This window comes from Rhipicephalus sanguineus, chromosome 10 (genome assembly GCF_013339695.2).
Source record: "Rhipicephalus sanguineus isolate Rsan-2018 chromosome 10, BIME_Rsan_1.4, whole genome shotgun sequence".
Lineage (NCBI taxonomy): Eukaryota > Metazoa > Arthropoda > Arachnida > Ixodida > Ixodidae > Rhipicephalus > Rhipicephalus sanguineus.
The window spans coordinates 85,263,929-85,275,379 of NC_051185.1; positions in this window are offsets into that span (position 1 = coordinate 85,263,929).

Consider the following 11,451-nt stretch of genomic DNA (forward strand, 5'->3'; position numbering starts at 1 on the left):
TGTCGGCGTCGACATCGTTGGTTGTGAGCGAAAAATCAACGTCGTTCGTTAGCGAAAAATTCAAAATGATGCAAATAAAAATTTTTCGTTTAACTGAGAATCGAGCCCAGGCCTTCTGGGTGGCAAGCGCGTGTTCTACTATACGTGTGTCATGTAGTGGGACGAGTGTCCTTAACGCATATAGTATAGCGTGTCAGAAGCGTAGAATGGCGCCAGGCATGTGAATTGTGCAAGCAGTGGGTGTTTAAAGGCCAACCCATTACAATGTGCTCAGACATATTTAATCATCATCATTACGTGCTTGGCGATCGGCAAATTAGGAGCTTCGCTGATTCGCAAAAGCAAGATTAATGGACGCAGCGGGTACTTCGCAACGGTACTTACAGAAGGCATTCAAAGATAGTTTGAAACGGCCAATGTTACGCGACAGACGTTCGTTTCCTTGCGGCACTGTTGAGGCATCCACCGTGAATCGAAGCTAGTCTAGCGCTTGAGGAGGCGATGCGAACGGGACCCGATTATGCTATCGCGTTCTACTCTTGAGGGCGAAGCTCAAGCGGCAAGTTTTAAAGTAGAAGTACTCATTTCCTCCCTAAAGGCACGCAGCCTCCCTCCGACTCGTATCTTTGGCGCGGGGCGGGCTTGAAGAGCGATCGACGGCAGCCATCGCACGTGGGGTGATGTTATCGCATGTACGCTTTGCGCGACGGAGATGGCCGGCTCTCTGCATCTCTGTTCTAGCCGCGTTCGCCAGCAGCACTCGCGTACTTTCACTCGCATGTAGAACATACGATGCGCGGGGCGATGGTATCGATTTCTACTTAATGCGGACATGACGGTGACACCGACGACAAACACGCCTAGATTCTCCATAGAAGTGACATGGGAGTATGGAAATATGTAAGAAATTTATGCCTTGCCTTTTTAGATTGGAATGGGATAGCGTTATCCGGACCCCGTCGCAACGCCTTTTTGTACGCTTGCCACTCTCTGCATGTCGGTGGACACCTCAGCCATGGTGCGAGAAGAGAAATGTCTGTGCCCGTGAGAGAAGCCCTTGTAAGCTCTCCTAGGGAGCCTACTGCATCCACTCCAGCATTATTAACCTTTTTGCGAAGCCCCGAAACACCTACTACGCATCTGTAAGGTGATGCACCCTCCCACGTAGCCGCGCTCTTCGTACACTTCGTGGCTGCTGCTGCTGTTGACCTTAGTTATAATGATGTTTATGATGATACCCTTTGTGGTGGGTGGGAATCCCAAACCACCTACATTTAAAAGACCCAAATTGATGGACGCCTTAGGGATTCTGCGCCTCTGCCACACAATACTGCACCTATCACCTTGACTCCGCGTCCGACATGACGCCTCACATGGTCTTTTTCCGAAGCAGTTTCACGTTCCGTGGTATAATAAATGAGCGCCACACAAAATGTCCGGGCTTACTGAATGGCTGGGTTGATCTTTTGATCACGGAGAATGCCGACGACCTCGGATTTTTTGCGACGAGGCCTCTTTAGCGCTGTCACTTTGAAATATTGCACCACAACTGGTTGCAAGCTACACAAAGCGATGTTGTTTTGCGTCTGCTCCTTTCAGCCAGCGCTCATACGCATGTGTGCTGTGTTACGTGTCTTCCCGAATTTCTTTGATCCACTTTCTGGAACGGGGTGCGATGTCCTCGATGTTTGAAGTTTCGAAGTTTATTGCCACATAGTTACAAAACATGTATAAACATCAACAATGGTGGGATAAAAGCTGCGTATAGGCAGCGTGACTGGTCCCACCTCTCCGTACAATACCAGCAGCAACATGACAAGAATTCCCACTTATTGCAATATTAAAATTGAAATACAGAAAGCAAAGTGATAAGAATCAGCAAGAAACACATATTTTCAAGAAACACAAAAGCAAGGTTGACATTCACAATATTGTTTGAAGCAATACGTTTGTAGGAACATAATATATGTTCTTCATCGCATAGTTTATGCGATGATCATTTCGGACCAAACATTTTTGTGAAGCTTTCCATAGCTAAGCTATAACCCAAAGTTAAATCTAAACTAGAGCGAAGCTAGGTAAAGACTGGAAGTGGAATAGAACAGCACGTAAACAGAAGTCGCTTGGCCCTCTGCAGGCGTTACAGTTGAGTTTGCGTGGGATCGTGCAGTATCTGCTGCAGATTTGCTTATTTTTAAACATGACCTCTCTGAATATATAGCACTGACCCAGACGAAGCAACAGCGCCCACGGTGAACAAAAGTCCGTGTGGTCCACGAAGAGGACTTGTTTTAATATTTTCATCCCGTAGACATCGTTTCCGTCGCCTGCGAAAATTCCTATCCTTTTTCACTTTTTCGCTAATCAATGTTACTTGCCCCAGTGCTGCTTATCACTCCCACGCTCAACGTTTGTTACAACCACCAGTCTATATTTACGGCGCTTCTACACGGTTGTTTTGTCATGCTGCAAGCTCCGCACGGTGACATGTTTAAATCCGTGCCAACTCATCTATATTTACAAACAATGCTTATCATATTATGCCTCATAAACTACAGATTTTATGTGATTAGCGTTCCTCTCCTACTGGTCGCATGAGTAGCAGGCCAGAGCGTTGATTCAGGTTAACGTTTCTGGTTTTCTACCATACTAGATGGTGTTTTTTTTTAGAAATCATTTTTTTATGAAAAGCCTATTACAGTCAGGCTCCTGTGGTCTTCGAACTCAACTCTACGTCGAGGCAGAAATTGTTTGCCGCAACTAAGATGATGTTGAAGCGACTAATCAACAAAGGCTCTAATTAACTTTTGTATTCGCTTTAGGACGATTGCATGTATAGGAAAGCTCTAAGACGTCACAATTAGTGCGATATCGAGTTTTTGGAAATCGCTAAAGTTTAACGTAAATCGAGATATTTATCGTCGAAGTATAATGGCGATATCCAAAGTGTCCACGTTTCGCTATTGCCGCTATATCCTGGCCGTGGCGGCCGCCTTTTTACGGAGGCCCAATGCTTGAGGCACGTGTACTTAGATATACGTGCACGTTAAAGAACACCAGATGGTCAAATTTTCCGGAGCCCTCCGCTAGGGCGTACCTCGTAATCGTATCGTGGTTTTGGGGCGTAAAACCCAACAACCTATTATATCGCCGCTCTGTTCCCATTTCAAACACACACTATGTATTATGTGAGTGCGTGCGTGCGCGTATTATCGCATGGCGCTGCAGGAAAGAGAGGGTTAGACAGTGAGTGAAAGAAAAAAAAAATCAAAACATATGTACGAATGTCTCCACGCAAGAACAACGCGAACTGCGTGGAGCTCACAATCTGTCCGGTGCAGTGGAAACGGACAGCCTTGACAACGGTTGTGACGGAACATTAAAGACGGTTATGTCGGCTGGTATACCATCCAGGTAAGCGAGAACTGCGTCAACAGCGCCAGTTTATCCCCTGGAACTTGGTAGACCGAACTACCAAGCAAAAACAAAAAGTAAAAAATGCTTCGCATTTAATAGTGATGCTCCCGTAGAAATGCTTTTGTTGATTTGCGAAAACGCCATCCCGTTTGCCTGCTATATGAGCTCAACGATCGCACCCCCGTCTTGGCAGGGGCGAATGGAAACCAACATCGCTTGCATTTATTTTTCAGATTGCATTGCTCTTGCACACGTTGTTTTCAACAGCTTCGGAGTGGTGATTCTCTCGAACTCACAACACATGGAGAGTACATTTGTTTGGATACAATTTGTGTGCTCAATACGCAGGATCATGCACTCCATGGAGTGCGGCCATTTTCTTTCGGAATAAACATTAGTAGACAGAAAAGTGTGGTTTATTTGCTGCTTTTATTCGCAAAGAATGGCAAAAGCAACATTTATTGCACAACACAATAACGTAAAGCTAATTATCTCGTGCATTGAGTACAAATGGATACATTCTGTATAGCAACTGCACAAACATATATATTAAATATATTTACAGTTTCTGATACAGGGTGTTTTTTTATTTTGAAAAATACAGATTTTTCATAAAAATTCTATGACAGTCAGGCTCCTGTCCTTTTCGCAAATGAACTCTCTGTCGAGGTGGAAATACTTTTCCGCAGCTAAAGTGTCGTTGACACGACTAATTGACCTAAGCTCGTTAATTAACTTTTTAATTGACTTTAGTGCAGCTGTTTATATTAGAACGTGGTGTTGCAGGATAATTTTTGGCATACCCGGTTTTTAGAAATCACGTAAATTGCACGTCGTTCGGGATATTCATCATCGAATTTCAAGGAAGAAATCGAAACTGATCGCGCCCGGCCCGCAGAAAACGCGACCTCTCTTCTACGTAATAGCGGACCACCACGTGACAAGGAAGTAACTATGGTGACTATGAAGTGACTATGACGGAGAATATTGTCGGCAAAATTGGCAAGCATTCTAAGATACAGATGTAGACAGCTTATTGTTTGCGTGCGATGTGTAGTGTTTGTCTATTTCTTAAACTACAAGGGGGAGTGAAAAACTATGTTGCCTGTCTCCAAGAAGAAGCGCCGCAGTGGCGGCCCCCGAGTTTTATGCTTCCTAGATAAAGAAACCAAAGGTCGCGGCATCGAATCCCGGCCGCGGCGGCTGCATTTTCGATGGAGGCGAAAATGTTTGAGGCCCGTGTACTTTGATTTAGGTGCACGTTAAAGAACCCCAGGTGGCCGAAATTTCCGGAGCCCTCCGCTCAAAATCATATCGTGGTTTTGGGACGTTAAACACCAAATATTATTATTATACAAAGAAAAGGTTCATATTGTGATTTTCATGTGCACAGCTCAAAAGGAACAGATAAGCATCGAACATTACACGCAAAAGAAAGGCGATGCGCTGGCACAAGTGAAGTGACTTGCACCTTTTCACGAAAAGACACGGCCGCGGCGAGCCTTTATTGAAATTTCCGGGTAGTCCCGGGTAGTCCTGGGTAGTTCCGGTCTGACGTAACAGAACGGCCGCGCTTCGTGCGCGCCGGCCGCTATCACTTTCAATATTGCCCTTAGAACTCGATGACGAATATGTCAAACTACGTGCAGCTTTTGTGATTTCTAAAAAATGCGTAAGCCATAAATTGGCACACACTACAACTTTCAAATACTATACACATCTGCCATTAAAAAGGCAACGAGTTTTGGTTAATTAGTCACAACAATGTCATTTCAGCTACGGCAAAGTATTTCCCCACTGACGTGGAGTTCGTGTGGGAAAACGACATGGCCTTATTGTCATAAGATTTTTAAAAAAAACCTGTGCTGTCCGAAAAAAGCACCCTGTATGTAAGGAAATCAGTAGAGAAGCTATGTTCATGTGCATACAATAGAAATCCGCATAATCAGTTTTTTATTGCATCGAATATTTTGTGATTAATAAAAAGATTCTCATGAGCAGAAGAACAATATATTTGACGTCAATATAACTGCTCTTTTATTCCATGCAAATCGTAAGCTTTATAATTCAAACAGCATGCTATAGCTAGCGAATTATCTGCACAGCTCACCTTACGCTAATGTGCCGGTACACAGATAGCAAGTTATATCAAAAATGACTTTTTGACATTTGATTTGTTTTTTCGCGATAAACGTTAAGACCAGTACAGCTTCATTCAGGGCTTTAACATCGCTGACATTGCATCATTAAGAAATTTTTGTTCGAGGTGTTATTTTAGAACTTGCGATGTAGATATTTTGGTCTGTCACCACCGAGGCACTAATTACACATTTCTAAAAAAATGTCACACGGTAAGTTTTCTTCTTTTTTTTAGGTGCAATAAATGTTGGAGGAGGAAGTGTCAGTTGACGCTTGATCGTCATTTGAGGTTGACCTAACAGTGAGTGGCGTAGAAAGCCAATAAGGAACTTAGAGTTTCAAGACATAGAGCAGTATTTTAAAAACAAACTGAAGTCGAGTCCATTCGATGCGACGGAGTACACTCGAAGGGATGCTCTTTTGAGCGGTTTTCAATACTCATTTAATACGCTAACCATATATAATACATTTTCTATTTGCTATCCTCAGATTCGTGTACTCTGCATGAAGCATAGAACACAAATGGGGCAGTTTTTTTTTTTTTTTTTGGTGAGGTAGTCGTGAGCTGCAGTAGCGGTGGCTTCTACCCGAGAGAATAATTGAAATAGGAATGAGTTAAATAGCAATTCCGAACGTAGGAAAGAACCATTTGCATGTAAAGACGGTGGCCCAATACCTAGCGTCACTGACATTCTTCGAATTAAGGTTTAAATATTGCACTTGAATTACGCATGAACTACGGCACCGAAGAGTGTCCGAACCACAAATTGTTTCTCTAAACTTCATCGATCAGGGACACTCTTTCAATCCAACGGTCGGCACAACCGGCGACAACACTCGTGTTTTGGTCAGGAAGGCGCAAGTTTTTGCGTGAAGGGATACAGATGCGGTAGCCACGGTGCATTTGCTCCCATGTCAGCTTCGCCACGCATCCTCTTTTAGAGTTCCACCACGCGATACTCCTGGAAAGCGGGTGAAATACCACAGTGAATTCGAAGAAATAACGCGAAAAAAGCAAAACTAAAGGTGTGGGCATGAAGAAGGGACGAAAATACCCTGTCGTTTTAGACACACACTGAAAAGCGAAGCGCACGTCGTACGTTACCTAGGTCTCTCGATTTTCTTGTAATTCAGTAAGCAAACGGTGACTGCAACGTAATTTTTTATTTTTTCTGCCATGTTCATGAATGCTTAAAGATGCTTTTTGACAAAGCACACTAGTCAGTGGAATGTTGTCCAGTCAAACCAGTTTGTGGAACAAGTATTCAAGTGCACTCGGGAAACATAAATTGCAAGTTTTGTTTTCGTGTAAAAAGCAAAAAGCGATCGCTAACAAATATTCATCTGCGTGTCACCAGAGAAAGAAGGCACTACACCAAACTGAAAAAAAAATATGTTCACTAGAAGGCAAACGCGGAACAACTTTCGTTCCGTACTACAACTTTCTGATAAGGATTGCGCTTGCTTCTTCGTAACGACTGAAGAAAAAGTGTGCTTACCTGTCCTCCGCTGGGAAGCGGAACATTTTGTCTTGCTGTTATTCTCCTAGGTCTCACACCACACAACGGTGCAGCAAGCCTTGTGTCCTTTCCTCAGTTTTTCAGACATTGCCGGCACGTTCGCTGGTATAGAAACACAAACTCTGGAACTTCAGAACATTCTAAAAAAAATCGTCCGCGTGAAGACGGCGAAAGCGGCAGGAGCAGACGAAGAGAATGGGCAGCCGAAGCGATAAGAAAGAAAGCGCCACCCGTTGTCGCAGCGAATGAAGCCAGTAAATAAAGATATAGGATGTTACAAAAGAACACGCATTTTATTTCTACACATAACTGCATCACTTTACCTTATTGTTATGTAGATTGAAAAGATAAAACCGCATATACAAAGGTTACTGAATTTTCGCTTGTCTACCAGCGTCATGGCAGCGCTTTATTTCAGATAACTAAACTAGCCGAAGTTTCCCCGCATTGGTTTCCCGCCCTTCTTCTGCATTGCCACCAGTCGCAAGTTCTTGCCAGTGTCAACAATATGCTGCGCACAACAGTCGATCTCACGTGGCCCCAAAGCCGTGCCGCATGAGCGAAACGCCACACGTTCAAGGGAATCACGCTGAAGTACGGCCATTCATCGCTCAGCAGCGAAGGTAAGCCGAACGATAAACTTTCTTTGGGCAAAACCACAATACGTGCTGGACAGTCCGAGTAAATTCACAGAGAACATATACCGCGCACTAGCGAGCGCGCTAATGACGAACCGCTAAATACGGAAAGGGTATCGACAGACAGGAAGTTACACTTTTCGTTTGGGATTACTTCGTGCTTCTATTTAACATAAAGACGCTGTGCAGCGATAAAGGAGGCTAACCGCCTTATATACTAAGTTATTTACAAGGTACTCGACAGTAAGGAATCAGGAATTCCCGGAGAGCCGACGCACTGTGGGAATCGACTTTGTGCGAAGCAGTCAGTGAGTAGCTGGCTGTAGCGAGCCAGCCACTGACGGCTGAGTAGCTGGAGTAGCAAGCCTAGCGTTAGGAGGCGAATTGACGTCCTTGTATACAAGTAGTGGTGTGTGTGACATGGGTTTGCCGGGCACGTTGACTACGCGCTCGCGTTTTGTGTGACGTAACGTCGGCTGTCTCGCTCGCTCGAGTGCAGACGCAAGCTACATCTGGGGCGAGCTGCCGTACGTGTCGTAATCAGCGTTTGTTAACCCCCCGCGGGGGTGTAGTTCTTATGGCCCTCTTTTGCTGACGCTAAGGGTGCGGGATTGAATAGCGGCAGCATTTCGATGGAGTCGATATGCTAGAGGCTCGAGTACTCGAGAGGCTAAGTTCAGGTTAAAAAACCCTATGTGATCGAAATTTCCGGAGCGCTCCGCTACGGCGTGCCTCATGATCATATCGTGCTTTTGGGAAGTAAAATCCAAAAAATTATCGTATTAGAATCAGCGTTTGTTTGGCCGTTCCTGCGGAATGTAGCCACGCTACAATGGAACTGGGAAAGTCGTGGTAGTGTGCGTGTAATACTTAATTGCTCTAACGGTGGTTAGCCACCGCCGCGCTACTTGTAGCGAACATGATGCGGCACTAGCGGAGAGTTAACCAAAATTAGCCAATGCTGGTAAACAGTTGGCTAACACCAAGGGCACCATATGACCCAGCTCTAGCCGTTGGCGGCAACTAGTGTCGGCGTTATGCGCATAAATATGACACGTCGTCACGTGTATGTCATGTCATTTACCTTATGCTTAACTGCTGACTACTTAACTGCTGACCCGAAGGATTGCTTAACTAAGGATTGCTGACCCGAAGGATCGAATCCGGGCAGCGACGGCCACACTTCAACGAAAATAAATTCTGGAGACCTTTGTGTTTATAAGCGAAAAACGTGCACCTAAATCTACAGATTTGTTTTTAGTTGGTGCACGTTTTCAAATTTCCGCAGCCTTTCAATACAGCGTCCTTCATAATCATATCCTGGTTTTGGCACGTAGAACTCCAACAAATACTATGTAACGCATATTCTGATTTTTGAGCTAAAGGAACGATTGCACTGCTATCCATTCACTCATGTCATTTATGCAATGATAGTCATTACTGTACGCTTGTCACACCGCGTGCGCATTCTGGTAAACGTTATACATATATCTAATGAAGCGACCTCGACGGCTTCACGACGTATGGAATAATGTCATTCCTTTTTCATGTCATGATCTGTAATCCTTTTGCCATGTGCTCACGCTATGCAATGTACAGTCAACTGCGAAAGCTTACGCAGCACGAGAGTGCGTGACAAACTGGCTGTCTGTGCCACGTAGTGATGCGCCACCAACTGTCGACCGCAGCGCTTGGCCGGAAATGGGTCTTCTTGTTATTCACGGGCATATCAATTTCCGGCTGCAGCGCATTGTTAGTTCTTTGTTCTGACGAAAAGCGCTCATCTGCAGCACGGCTTTCACGCTTCTACTTTGATGGCTGTATAACAGCGATCACGGTGGGTCTGGACTGGCGTACCACTGGACAGATATCAGTTTGTACGGAAGGTCAATTGTGGCTGGTAACAGTCTATATATATAGGATGCTCTCGAGACAGAAGCAAGTCGCCAAAGGACGCGTCGCGTTGAAATGGCAGTAAAGAAGTCCTGACATTTTTCTTACAGCTCCCAACAAGGTCGCTCATGCGTAAAGAAGGCCGCGGCGATAACATTTTCCGAGTGCGAAGCCCTGCACGCAGCGCAGACCCTCCACTTCGAAAAACAATTCCCATGGCCTCTTCAGTCTTCGCCCGCCTAGTGATGTAACGTTGCCCACCGGCAACGTTACATCAATTCTTCGTCACATACAATTATTGCCCACCGGCAACGTTACGTAGCATTGAGATCCATTTGCCTAGTCAGCGTGGGGGTTGAAGGGGTTCGAACCCCCCCCCCCCGGTATTTTCAATTTTGCACTTTTATGTTATATACTCGCACACATACAAACGCACATAACACATAAAGTATGGTTGAAGCCTCACCCCCACCCTCGAAAAAATTTGTCGCTGCGCCCCTGCTGAGCTCGTCGACTGGTCCTCGGCATTTGGAAACTGCGCCTGGCCATGCGGTTTCTGCCGCGCAGTTGTCGCGACTACTGCGAATTTGTTTACCTCGTCACTCACTGTGCATCTGGGAGTAGTTGATGCGAACGATACACGGAGGAAGCCTTCCTTGGTCGTTGGCTAAGTCAATGGAACGAGAAGAGTATCGCGACCGTCCGGCCTTCCGCTATAATTGGTCCAGAGCGCTCGAACTGGTGGAACCTACGTGTAATAACGCCTGTTTTATGAATTGCGCGCGCTTTTTGAGCCCCGAACGACGCATACCGTTGTTCTTTAACTGATTCCGAAAGAAATAGCGACAAGTTTTACTAAACTAAGCGCGCACGCACACTAACTCGATGAAATAAACGCGAACTGCGCCGCATTTACGCCCTCCGCTAGCGGCGTTTATGTTAAAGCGCTTGTAAACTATCGGTTAATAAAACACACTACAGACGGCCATGATAGAAACAAGGATGATTCTGCTGTTTGGCGAGAGCGCGATGCAAACACATTTCTTTTGATATCTTCGGTACGCGCTACAATACATGATGCGTACGGAAAGATATAGGCTTCCAAAGCAACGTCGAGCGGATCCACTGCTCTTATCGTAATATCCACGGCGCGTCTCCCTTCGCCACAGCACTGCCGCCCCCCCCCCCCCCCCGCGCGCACAGAGCTCTTTCATTGCATCTGTGGTGCGTCACAATGTAATTATTGCGGACTAGCAGTGCTCCGGGACGAATGAGCAGCGCATGCGCGCACGTGTCCTTGCCGTCTCCACTGCCGAATTCGGCGGCAAACCGCCTTCCCCGGCAGCGTCTAGCCCCAGTAACGCATGGCCGTACGAGAGTCGCGCCCAAACATGAGCTTGGGTTGCCTATATTAAGTGATGCCAAGTTATACGATCTTATGCTAATTGATGCGAAGTTCCGCTCGAGCCCAGCAGAGTGGCCTCTTGCCGTTTCGGCCGTACTACGTCGTTGGCTACTTTGGACGAGTCGAGTTCAGTAGTCTCGATTGGCAGTGCGCCGCGATTCCCGGTAAGCGGCTTTCTCATCGGCAGTGCGAGCCTTCTGGAGCCACGCGCTGCCGCAGACATGGGCAAATAGGACCATTTATGGCGTGAAATGACTGCGTGGCCGCAAAAAAGAAAAAAATCACAGCATATCCACGTGGTGAATGATGATGAGTGGGGCGAAGCGAACTCGCGCTGCAGCACGGCGATGGCATTGGCGCGAGCGTGGTTCTTCTTGGTGGAAGATATTGTGACAAGATTGTCTGAGAACCACAATCTGTTGCACACACCGCAACTATG